This window comes from Boleophthalmus pectinirostris, unplaced genomic scaffold (genome assembly GCF_026225935.1).
Source record: "Boleophthalmus pectinirostris isolate CB_2022bp ecotype Guang Dong unplaced genomic scaffold, ASM2622593v1 HiC_scaffold_19, whole genome shotgun sequence".
NCBI classification, from domain to species: domain Eukaryota; kingdom Metazoa; phylum Chordata; class Actinopteri; order Gobiiformes; family Gobiidae; genus Boleophthalmus; species Boleophthalmus pectinirostris.
This window is the reverse complement of record NW_026571140.1, coordinates 3,922,816-3,934,871: the sequence shown is the minus strand read 5'-3', so window position 1 is coordinate 3,934,871 and position 12,056 is coordinate 3,922,816. Positions and strand designations below refer to the sequence as shown.

Below are 12,056 nucleotides of genomic sequence, written 5' to 3'. Positions count from 1 at the left end.
AGAGGAAGAGACATCACAGCAGTGTCCCGAGGGGAACCAGGTGAACCCAACAGCAAAGGTCTCACTCTTACTCCATTTTGGGGTTTCGTTTGGTGATGAAATGGTCCATTCCCTCAAAGTATTTCCTCCGGAAGATCTTCTGCCACATTTGTTGCCACACATGGTATAAAAAGCCTGTAGCATCTCTAATCTCGATAGTCAGCTCCTCGCACGGTCTCCATGGATACAGGAAAAACAAACAGTTCATTTCACACAATCCAACAGTCCCCCACTTGTGTCCCCCAAAACTGCACACACTGCACCGTCCAGCCCGCCAAAAGTCCAAAATAGGATGCCAAAAGCTGAGCTCAAAAAACAAAAAGCTGCAAAAAGTGTTCAGTGTGTGAAGCAGGTAGACACAAAAGCAGAAAACACAAACCTGTAAAACTTGTTCATATGTTGTTTTCAGTGAATATAGCAATTTTAAATCAATAAAAGTGAACATGGTGATCTAAATATGATAAGTTATTTAAAGTTGAACTATATAACTCATGATGTTCTGCTTGTCTTCATGGAGATGTTATTACTTAGCCTTGAAAGTTCCACAGTATAATATGGTATACTTCAGTAAATGCAAGAGAGATTTTTAATGCCATACTATGGAACATTCTAAAGCAATAACATCAATAACCTGACTCACTCAACAGTCGTGCACCTTTTAGAGAAGATATTTTCATCTATCTTGAGAGCATGTTGACGTCTGTTCAATTTGAAACCTGAGATTTTTGTGTGTGTGAATGTTAAGTGAGCTGCCCATCCACAGAGCTGGTGTGTGTGTGTGTATATATGTGTGTGTGTAGGGGTGTGTGTGTGTATGTGTGTGTGTTTGTGTGTGCCCTCTGCTTCCAGTCAGTCGTCCCTGGCTCCTCCATCAGACACAGACAGCACAGAGGGCTCTCACAGGGCCAGACTGCTCTATTTTTACCCTGTGTTTACTGCGATCGTGACTAATGCCGGACGTACACTGTGCCATGTTTTCGATCCATTTTCACTCCAGCTCAAATTGTACGAGCAAATCAGAGTTTAAAAGTTCACAGCTCACGATTCATGTTCTCACATTATACGAATTATACTTCAACAGTGCGACACCCTGACGAGGGTTTAATTGGTTCTTGTTAGAGTTGTGTAGAAATATTGATATCGATATATCGTCTCGTTTAATGTGATGATACTATATCGATATCGGTGCCTGCTGTACCAATATATCACCAAGAGTGTTTTTTTTGGTATATTTTACTAAATTATTTTGTTACAGCTACAGTTTTGTTACTTGTTCAGAGGAAGGAAACTCATTTATGTGACACATTTGACATTTTCACTGTTTTGTTGATCAAAATGTTTGTGTTTCATATGAACTTTGCACAAGAAGTGGTTTAACAAAGACTTTTAGTATCACAGCCATGATTTAGCCTTTATTTTTTATTGAACTGAATCGAATCATTTTGAAATATATTGTACTGAACTGAAAGTCCACTGTATCAAGATATGAACCCGGTCAAGCAGAAGTAAACAGCAAGGCCAAAAATTCAAGTAAATGCATCTGATATAAAAATGTATTCAGCAGATACATATGTACTCTAGTTTATCAAACTGTTGACCTTTTTCTGTACCATTTTTGGACCATGTATGAAACATGGAACAAAAATTATTTCCCAAATTTCAAAGACCTGCAAATCATGTCAATAAATGAATGTATTTCATCATATCTTGTGTTATTCCATCTTTGAACTGTTGATGAACGTACACAATTTTTTTTGTTAAATGTATTTAAAATAATAAAAAATTTGCTTGGAAGGACTGACATATTTTATAGAAATAGTTTCCTTTCATTTTGAAGTAATAGTAAAGTATTAGTAAGGGCCAAAAACCACACAGTGTGCGCCCAGCTTAACCTGGGACCAAACCAGGCCTGGAGAGGATGGAGCAGATCTGAACCAGGACTGAGCCGCTGAAGCGTGTCAAAAACGTTCATTCATGTGTACAGCAAATTAGCATATCAGCGAACCATGACATATGTTTGTTTATGTTGGAGTTGTGATTCTTGCTCCATAAGCCAGAGTCACCCACATGGTCTGATACCAAAATGACAACAAATCTTATCAAAAATGATGTGATTTAGTGTTGTCACGATACAGCATTTTTATATTAAAGGTGCATTGTGTACGTCATTGCTCTGCCTGGAATGTTCCACAGTATGACATTAAACAGCTTTACCTTAAGTGTATTCAATTTCAGGTGGTGTTACGACCCAGCTCGTTGGGGTCAGGGAAGTAACAACATAACCAAGACGTAAAATGGAATAAATTAAATAATATTTAACAGGGATGTAACAGGTAAATTCACAAAACAGACTAAAATATATATACAGAAAATAACTTAAACTAAGAAATAAAACAGAATTACACAGTTTTGTGCCACAAAATGTGTTACGCAGGCTTACACAAAAAACTGTGGTTAAACTAAAGGACTCACACAAAACTAAAACACAAGTGCCCCAAAGTAAACCACTTAAGCTCACAAACAGAATCGAGTGACCAAATTAAAGGCACAAAACAGAACTAATCTAGTGTCTCAGCAAAACAAATTCAGACACGTACTCATACAACACAAGTGACTGACACGAAAGAGACAAACACAAACACAAAACGACAGACTGGCCAAGACCAGCAGCCCTGAACAGGTGCTGCCAATCTTCTTAAACAAAGAGAGGAGTGTGGAGGTGAGGCAGGATTGGCCAGGTGTAGATGTGCACCACCAATCATCGACCAGGAATATCACAACAGGAATCAAGGTATGCCAGAAAAATAAATTAAAACACACGAAACAAGCCAGAAGTGAAGGCCTGGGCCCATAACAGGTGGTTTTATAGCTCAAAATTCATTCTCATTCTTCAAACTCATTCTGACTGAGTACGGGGTCGCCTCTCAACAGATTTGACCTGTAACTTTCTTTGGTTTGGTCTTCGTGAAGATGGAAAGGTTTAATATTCTACTGTGAAACATTCCAGACACATTTAAGGAAAGCGCTCCATACTCAGTTCTAAATTTGATACCACATGAAAATTTAAAAATGCTCTTTATAGATACTAATGAATTAATAACACATATTAATTCAAGTTTTATTACTGTCATCTAGGGCTGTCGCGGTTAGGGAATTTCTCCAGCGGTGTGGTATAGCGGCTCAACAGCGTGATATGCGGTGATATCGCACCCATCCCCCACCCCACACCCCCCGGAGTTATAATATTTCCAGTGGCTCTGAAAACTCTCTCTGATGATGTGCTTGTTGCAGATGCACAGGAACCTTGGTTGTCGTGTGACTATAGTGTGTGTAACCTGGGAGATGTAACATTTTACATGCAGCTCTCACTGCGGCAGCTCGGGTCAGAGTCCTGCACCAGGTCGGGTCAGAGTCCTGCACCAGGTCGGGTCAGAGTCCTGCACCAGGTCGGGTCAGAGTCCTGCACCAGGTCGGGTCAGAGTCCTGCACCAGGTCGGGTCAGAGTCCTGCACCAGGTCAGGTACCCGCGGACTTAAGAGAGAGAGAACCCCGAGCACGAGCACACAGAGCAGGTGTCTGCAAAGAGCGATCGGGTGACGGCTGCATTTACCTCTGTGTGGCGCGGAGCTGCTGTGGTGCTTTCGCCTGCGGCACACCTTAGTCCTGGGTTAGTCCTGGACTAGTCCTGGGTTAGTCCTGAGTTAGTCCTGGATTAGTCCTGGACTAGTCCTGAGTTAGTCCTGGGTTAGTCCTGAGTTAGTCCTGGATTAGTCCTGGACTAGTCCTGAGTTAGTCCTGGGTTAGTCCTGAGTTAGTCCTGGGTTAGTCCTGAGTTAGTCCTGGGTTAGTCCTGGACTAGTCCTGGATTAGTCCTGGTTAGTCCTGAGTTAGTCCTGGACTAGTCCTGAGTTAGTCCTGGGTTAGTCCTGAGTTAGTCCTGGATTAGTCCTGGACTAGTCCTGGATTAGTCCTGGGTTAGTCCTGAGTTAGTCCTGGACTAGTCCTGAGTTAGTCCTGGTTAGTCCTGAGTTAGTCCTGGACTAGTCCTGAGTTAGTCCTGGGTTAGTCCTGAGTTAGTCCTGGATTAGTCCTGGATTAGTCCTGAGTTAGTCCTGGGTTAGTCCTGGGTTAGTCCTGGACTGGTCCTGAGTTAGTCCTGGATTAGTCCTGGGTTAGTCCTGGACTGGTCCTGAGTTAGTCCTGGGTTAGTCCTGGGTTAGTCCTGGATTAGTCCTGGATTAGTCCTGGGTTAGTCCTGGACTGGTCCTGAGTTAGTCCTGGATTAGTCCTGGGTTATCATGGACATGGGCAGTAAAGGGTGGAATGTTCACAGGTCCAGGCGGGTGTGGGTCTCTTAAAATGGACCAGTGCAGGACTCTGGGTCGGGTCACGTTGGTCACGTGCGGTGACCGCGGTGGCCCAACATGCTCCATGGTGGACCTCTTAGTACCGCAGGTGATTCATTTTTACAGTTATTGCAACAGCCCTACTGTCATCTTCTATGAATGTATAGATCCAGATCATTCAAATTCATATTTTTATTTTTTGTATTTACACTTGGTCAAACGAGTATCTAGTTTCTGTACTGCTTTAAATATCAATTAGTATCTGAATATCCATACTTTTGCCCACTCTGCTGTGTGTTATTCTCTGCTTGTTTTTGTGCATAGACATGAGTACACAGAGCCTGGTACAGAAAAGCTCCTCTGTTTGTGACTCATGCGTGGAGTAGAACATGAGCAGGTGTTCACACATATTGTTCCCCTCACACTGTCGGCCAGTACATCGCACTTGAAACACATTGTATATTTCACATATCCTCCCACTCATGGAAAAGCTCTGCACAATGACAGACTGAACTGAAACTTGTGTGATTTTCCATATTCACTGCGAACATATGATAGTATTAAAGGCGATGCACATGATTTTTACCGTCTTAAAGCACACGTATTACTCTATTTTCATCCACTTCAGGACTGCTTTTATTTATTCCAGTGATTTCCTTGTGGATCAATAAAGTTTGTCTAAATCTAAAGGTTACCTCTTCAAAAACAGACCTGGACTTATGTTTTGTTACACTGGCCACGTTTACATGATGTTTTTAAATTCTGAATTAACTGTTCTGAATTAAACAGTTTGGAATTAAATTATTCTCCTTCGAGTTTACATGGAAATAAGAAAATCGGCTCTATTTAATTCCGCTCAGCGTCTGGGGGTGGGGAAGGGTTCTGATTGGACAGAGACATGAACGTATTTACGTCTCCCGGAAGAAAACACACACTTCAGCTGCGTTCTGATGATAATTGCGCAGCAGCTGGAGAATTGTTTCATCACGCTTTACGTCTGTCAGCTGAGGAGGAGAAGGGAAGAGTGTCAGAGAAGGAGGAAGAAGACAAACTGAGTGTGAGGCTGCTCTACCTCAGCCCACTCCCACATCCCGCTCACAAATCCAAAGAGACAGTTGAAAGTCCAAAGCCAGGACTGGTGGAGCTGGATCATCCAGATCGCGTCAGAAGGGCGACCCAGAGAACATGCACTGGAATTATTAAGAATTAACGTTTACGTGATCAAGGAATACATTAATTCAGCTTTAAAATCAGAATAAACCACCCACTTACTTTGGAATTAAGTTTAATTCTGAATAGTAATTTTCATTAAGAATTAAGTGTTTACATGCTCTTTTTAAAGTGGAATGAATTATTATTCAGCATTAAATAATCTTTATTCAGAATTAAAGCTCTCATGTAAACATAAAAACTCACACATGTTTAAGTAACACTATTATTAGTCTGTCTACATCTTCAAAGCTCCAAATGTTCTCTTCCACCTCGTGATGTCATGTAGTGATAGTTTTCAAGTGAACAGCTCCTTTCACCTTTAGTGATGTGTAATGTTCCACAGTAGAGATTAAACCTAATCTTTTTCAAGGGTGACAACTAGGCCACAGTACAGTGTGTTTAATGTCATACCATGGAACATTCCAGGCAAAGCAATAACATCTCCACAGAGCGTACACACTTGTACAAGTACTGTAAGTAGATGTAGTAATGCACCTTTAATAAAAACCCTGCAAATTTATGGTGTGTTCTTCTCTCAAACTAAAAACACTCTATTCCACCTTGTGATGTCATGTGGTAATACAGGAAGTGATCCACTGTGTTTTTAAACTCACCTTCACTAGAATCATTTGGATGATTTCAATCCTGGAATTGCCTTTCTCTACTAAAGGTGAAAGGAGCTGTTAACATGAAAACTACCACTTCATGACATCACAAGGTGGAACAGAGCATTTGGACCTTTGGAGATGTAGACAGACTCATAATAAATGGCTGAAATGATCCAAATGGTGTAAGTGAAGTGTGTGGAGGTTTAAAAAAAACACAACTCCAGGTCTGCTTGTAATGCTATCATGTCAGCTTCTATTGTCACTATGAAAAGAACCACACTGATAATGCATTGTTTGTCCTGAACACACACAAAAAAAAATCGCAATTTGTTAGTTTGTGTGTGGTAACTCCAAAATCAAATGATGTTTGATTAATCCTGTATTATTAGCCTGTCTACATCTCCAAAGCTCAACATGCTCTGTTTCACCTTGTGACGTCATGAAGAGATTTAAGTATTTAAGTTAACAGCTCCTTTTACCTTTTGTTCATTACAGATGGGCAGGTCAGGGTTGAAATTATCCAAATTATTTGAATTAAACTGTATGGAGTTTTTTTAAAAACGCAGTGGAGCTCTTCATCTATTACCACATGACATCACAAGGTGGAACAAAGTGTTTTCTGTTTGAGAGAAGAACTCATCTTCATTGTGCAGGGTTTGTGTGTTAAATGTGTGAATGAACAAAAACTCAACTCCAGGTCTGTTTGTGATGAGGAAACATTATCACACAGATCAGAAAATAGAGTAATATGGGCTCTTTAAGCATTAATTCTATAGTATATCTTCCAAATAACATAATTCCTTGTGGTTTGTTCCTGTAGGTTTCACCTGATCGAGGACCTGTCTTATGAGGATGTGAAGAAATGCTACAGAGGCTCGGTGAGTTGGCGTCCTTCAACTTTGACCATCCTCAGGTGACAAACAACAGAGCAAAAGACCACAGTATCATATGTGCAACGTACTGTATCAAAAGTCTATTTTTAAAGGTGCACTGCGCAACTTTTCTACTGGAGGGTTCTCTATGTACTTGTCTCCGTGGAGATGTAATTTCTTTGCGTGGAATGACATTAAACACATCCATCATTTATTCATGACAGGTGTTTTTTTAAATACAGTAATTCCTTCTGTGAAAGGAGCGACTCTCCACAGATCTGAACTGTAATGTACCGTAGTGTTGTGGATATAAACCAATGTCAGACTCTCCACGAGAAACGTTACGCAGTGCGCTTTTAATATTGGAAAACACAAACTCTTTTGCATGTTTTTTGTCGTCTTTTTAAGTAGATTATAACTAAGTACCATATTATGAGCCAAGTCATTCCCTTACGAAAACAGTACCTGGAATTGTTTTGTAACTTTTCTGGTGAAGGATCCGCCACCTGCGTGTCTCCATGGAGATGTCATTGCTTTGTCTGGAATGTTCCACAGTACGGTATTAGACCACCAGGCCAAGCTCACTCACTGGACGCAGTATTGTTTTTCAGTAAAGTGAATAATAGCAAGTTTAATGTCGTATTGTCGTATTTTAAAAACGTGAAAAACAGATCTAGTTCATTTTAGTTATTCCTCAATCCGAGCATCGTAATTATTCACCACGATGAGTTTACAATCGTCTCACAACCGTCAGAAGCTGTGTCCAAATGTCCAACCCAACCCCTCATTCCCTATATTACCGTATTTTCTGCACTATTAGGTGCTCTGGATTATAAGACGCACTGTCATTAAATGGTCTATTTTCGAACTTTTGTCACAAATAAACCGCACCAGACTTTAAAGGAAACCCAACAGTGTGATGGGTGAGTGGTTTTGTTTGTTTGTTCGTTCACGGTGACTCTGGGCTTTGTTCAGTTGTGGCGTGTAGGGAGGGTGCTGTCTGGGACCAACGGATTGTCGGCGTGTTCACAGTGACTCAGTTGTTCAGTTGTGTCTAGAAGTGGCACATTGCACTCGCTTTTTCGGTTCGTTCCTCCGTTCCGTTCCTCGTCGGCGTGGAGTGATGAGTGTGTCTGTGGGTGTGTTTCGCTGTGCGGTCGCTGTCTGCTCTGTGTGTGTTTGTGTGTTCTGCGGGTGGTGCGGCTTTGTAGTTTACTGAAGTCGTGCTGGGACACCCAAGTGGATTCATGTATAGGGCGCTCTGGATTGTGGAGCGCGTGGTCGTTTTTTGATGGGGTTAGAGGCTCAATCACCCATCACACTGTTGTGTTTCCTTTAAAGTTCAGTGTGGTTTATTTATGAAAAAAGTTTGAAAATAGACCATTTAATGACAGTGCGTCTTATAATCCAGAATGCACTATGGTGCGGAAAATATGATATATTGATATATACAATACAGTATGTCAGAATCTATTTCGTGTTTTAAAAAAATCTCGATATATTTTAAATATCGAGTTATCGCCAACCCTTACTCAAGACCTGCTTATACAACATACCTGTACTGGAGCATGACATATTTTGCTCAAATTCATGAAAAAATGATCTGGTACAGGGCTACTATAAGCAAATGAGTCACATCACCATGGAGACCAGCAGGTGGCGGAACATCTAGCAGAAAAGTTACACAGTGCTCCTTTCAGAAAGCCTTACAAAAGCATAATATGGTACTTTAAACTTTGCATAGCTTGATAAACACAATCTTGTTCGTGTTTTAGCTTTCCCACTATTTTTGTTTTGTGTTCCGCTATGTCCCTTTTGCTTTCTGCGAATTCTGCAAGTCTAATCTCATCTTTGCTTCAACATCACTTTATTTTAAAGCCTAAAAGTGCTTCATAAACTGTACAGAAACGGAGAGAAAGCGCGTGGTTTTTTTTGTATTTTCACATTTCTGGCACACTCGCCGGTGTTCGGAACTGTCCCGCTGTGAGTCCGTATGCTCAAGCACAATACCGGGCTATATTAAGAAGAGACCAGGAGAGACGGAGCGCCAACAAGCAAAATGACACACACCAGCCAAGTTTAAGAGTATTAACAGTCACCGAAGCTAGTCGAGGAAGCGCAGGGATATTAGATAAAGACACTGTGTTAGTTGAGGAAAGTGAAATTAGCTTTTGGTTGGAAAATTTTGTGTTTAAAGAGCTCATATTACGCTATTTTCAGTGTTATAATGTAGTTTCCTCATCGCAAACAGACCTGGAGTTGTGTTTTGTTTCATTCACGCATGTTTAACACACAAACTCTGCAGATTTAAGGTGAGTTCTTCTGTCAATCATTTGGATCATTTGTACAATTGCAAATCGCTGCTGAATAAAAGTTAAAAGGTATTTGTTGACTTGAAAACTACCGCTTCATGACATCACAAGGTGGAACAGAGCATTTTGAGCTTTAAGGATGTAGACACATTCATAATAAAAGATGACTCAAACATGTGTCAATGAAACAAAACACAACTCCAGCTCTGTCTTTGAGGAGGTAACAACATTCTAACTTGGCTAAAAGGGACAGTTCAGAATTTTGGACATAGGGCCTTATTTTCTTAGTGAGCCAGAGTGTTGAAGACATGTGGAGACACTTTTGGAAATATTCCATCCAGTCCTTGTATTTGCAGAGGGCACTGGTGCTAGGCTAGTGCATGTCAATGGCCATAGTTAGCCTGCCACTAAAAACACTTACCCACTCCACAAAACACCCAAAACAAATCTATTATTACACCAGACTGTCCATGTGAATGTCTGTGTTGTGTTTTATTTTTTATTTATTTATTTTGCACATATAACATGACAATAAAAAGAAACACACTAGATAAAAAGTAGGTGCTGGAAGAGGCAAAAAACCCAATAGGGCTTATATTAAAACCTCCAACTTATGAATACATTAAAGATTTTACATTATCATTGTGCATAAAAATTTATATATATAGAAAAATTACATGTAAACACCATGGATTAAATTCTTTTGACTCAAACATGGATTAAAACACAATGAAACATCCACAGTTGAAAGATTATCAAACATTACCATGAAATATCAAATGTTGAATCATTTTAGAAGTAAAACCAACCTTGCATTTGAAGGATTTCTGTCTGAGCAGCAGCGGCGAGTTGTGCTTCCTGATAGAAAGTTTGGTAGTGGTGAACTGATATATGAGAAAATAGTCTCTCAACATGCGACACTTCATGTGATGCAAGGTTAGTTTTATTTCAAACATTATTCTATTGACACAGACATTCACATGGACAGTCTGGTGTAATAATAAATTTGCTTCGGGTGTTTTGTGGAGTGGGTAAGACTAGGGTGACCAAACGTCTGTTTTTCCCCATTTTTCCCGTCCTGTCCTGGCCGTCTGGGTTTTTTTTTATTTTATTTTTTTTATAAAGTGATGTAAATGTCCGGGTAGTCATGATCTTTCATTGGGCCATTAAATTGAGCAGCTCTCTTAGCTCTCTGTACTCAAAGAGCGAGCAGACACAAACAGTCGGTCAATCTGCAACGTGCCGAAACGCAAATGCGCATTTAACGATGACTTGTACAAGAAATTCCTCATTTTTTGTCTTGATCGAGACAAGTAGACCATGTGCACAGTGTACAAAGCAGGCACGTATGTTTCGGTGTCCAGTGACAGTGCCAGGGACCAGGACAAAACATGAAAAAGTTTTGCCAGTTGAGAGTAGCTCAATGTCGATGACGAGGCCCCACCTCCCACCCCTCTTACAGTGTCCTGGTTTTGACAAACATGGTCACCCTAGGTAAGACCGTTTTTAGCAGCAGGGTAACTATGGCCAGCGACCTCTGCAAATACAAGGACTGGATGGAATATTTTTAAAAGTGTCTCCACACGTCTCCAACACTCTGGCTCACTAGAAAATGAGACCCTATGTCCAAAATTCTGAACTGTCCCTTTAAAGTTCACCACAGTCACAGTTTGCGTAATATCAGACTTTTAAAAGCTTGGAAGAGCTGTTATGGAAAGTTGGATTTGTTTAACAGTAAACTGAGGCTGCTGCCGCTATGACTAAATGCAAAATAGATTCTAAAGGTAAGTGTTAGAAGCTGTTTTATGATAGTTGGATCAGTTATTTGAAGCTTTTTTCACGAGAAACGAGATCGCTCGGCTTTTAAATGTAAAGATAGATTTTCGATAAGATGGTGCTGAAACTCTAGACACCAGAGCGTAGAGACGTCAGTGGTGGAGGTGAAGGAGAGCCTGAGGAGGATGGTGGTTCTGCTACTGCGGTGAAGATGGACTAGAGGAGATTAGGGCAAAGACTCAAAAAGCAGCAAGAAAGAGCGGAAAGAGAGATACGGTGACCAGACTTCAATATTTTCCTGTGACAGTCCCAGTTTGGAGCCCTGTGTCCCTTGTCCCCACCGATTTATCCAAAAAGATAAAAGATTTGTCCCAGTTTTATACAAGAAATGTCCCAGGTGTCCCTATTTTGGACCAATTTGATCTGTACCAACAATAAGGAGAGCCATACTTTGTCATTTGCTTTGGTAAAATACAGAAAAGCTGCTTAAAAACGACCAAAACACAAAGAAAATGTGACTATACTGACTCACATTTTAGTCATGAATGGTCTCTGCAAAACAATTTTCCTTAATTACAGACTCATATCACAATTTTATTATTACCAACCACCAAAAAAATGGGGATGTCCCAGTTTTTTAGTTTAAAATTCTGGTCTCCCAACGCTAAGAAATAGGAAGTGAGTGTGGGGTTCGTATTAACCCGCTCAACATGATCCTGGTGGTTTTATTTTGCTGTTATGTTTGTTAGGGTTAGGGTCACTGCTCCAAATTTGCCTCGATGAGCTTCATTTGACTGGAGCTGAACGCTGTGGGCGACGTTTTCTTGCCTAAGTTGTTTCTGAAAGCTGCTCTGTTGCCGTAGAGTAGACAGTGACTAGATTGTGGCTGTT

The 12,056-nt window shown here is 40.6% G+C and overlaps 1 protein-coding gene across 3 annotated transcripts in view; it reads left to right on the top strand.

Annotated features, from left to right (window-relative positions):
- Nucleotides 1–6,994: 6,994 nt before the first annotated feature.
- The window catches only part of gramd2aa (GRAM domain containing 2Aa), a 49,357-nt gene continuing 44,295 nt past the window's right edge, over nucleotides 6,995–12,056 (top strand). For all 3 annotated transcript variants that reach the window (XR_008632324.1, XM_055154864.1, XM_055154865.1), the window contains exon 1: nucleotides 6,995–7,083. The gene's annotated coding sequence lies outside the window, so the exon portion shown is untranslated. The remainder of the gene's footprint in view (nucleotides 7,084–12,056) is intronic.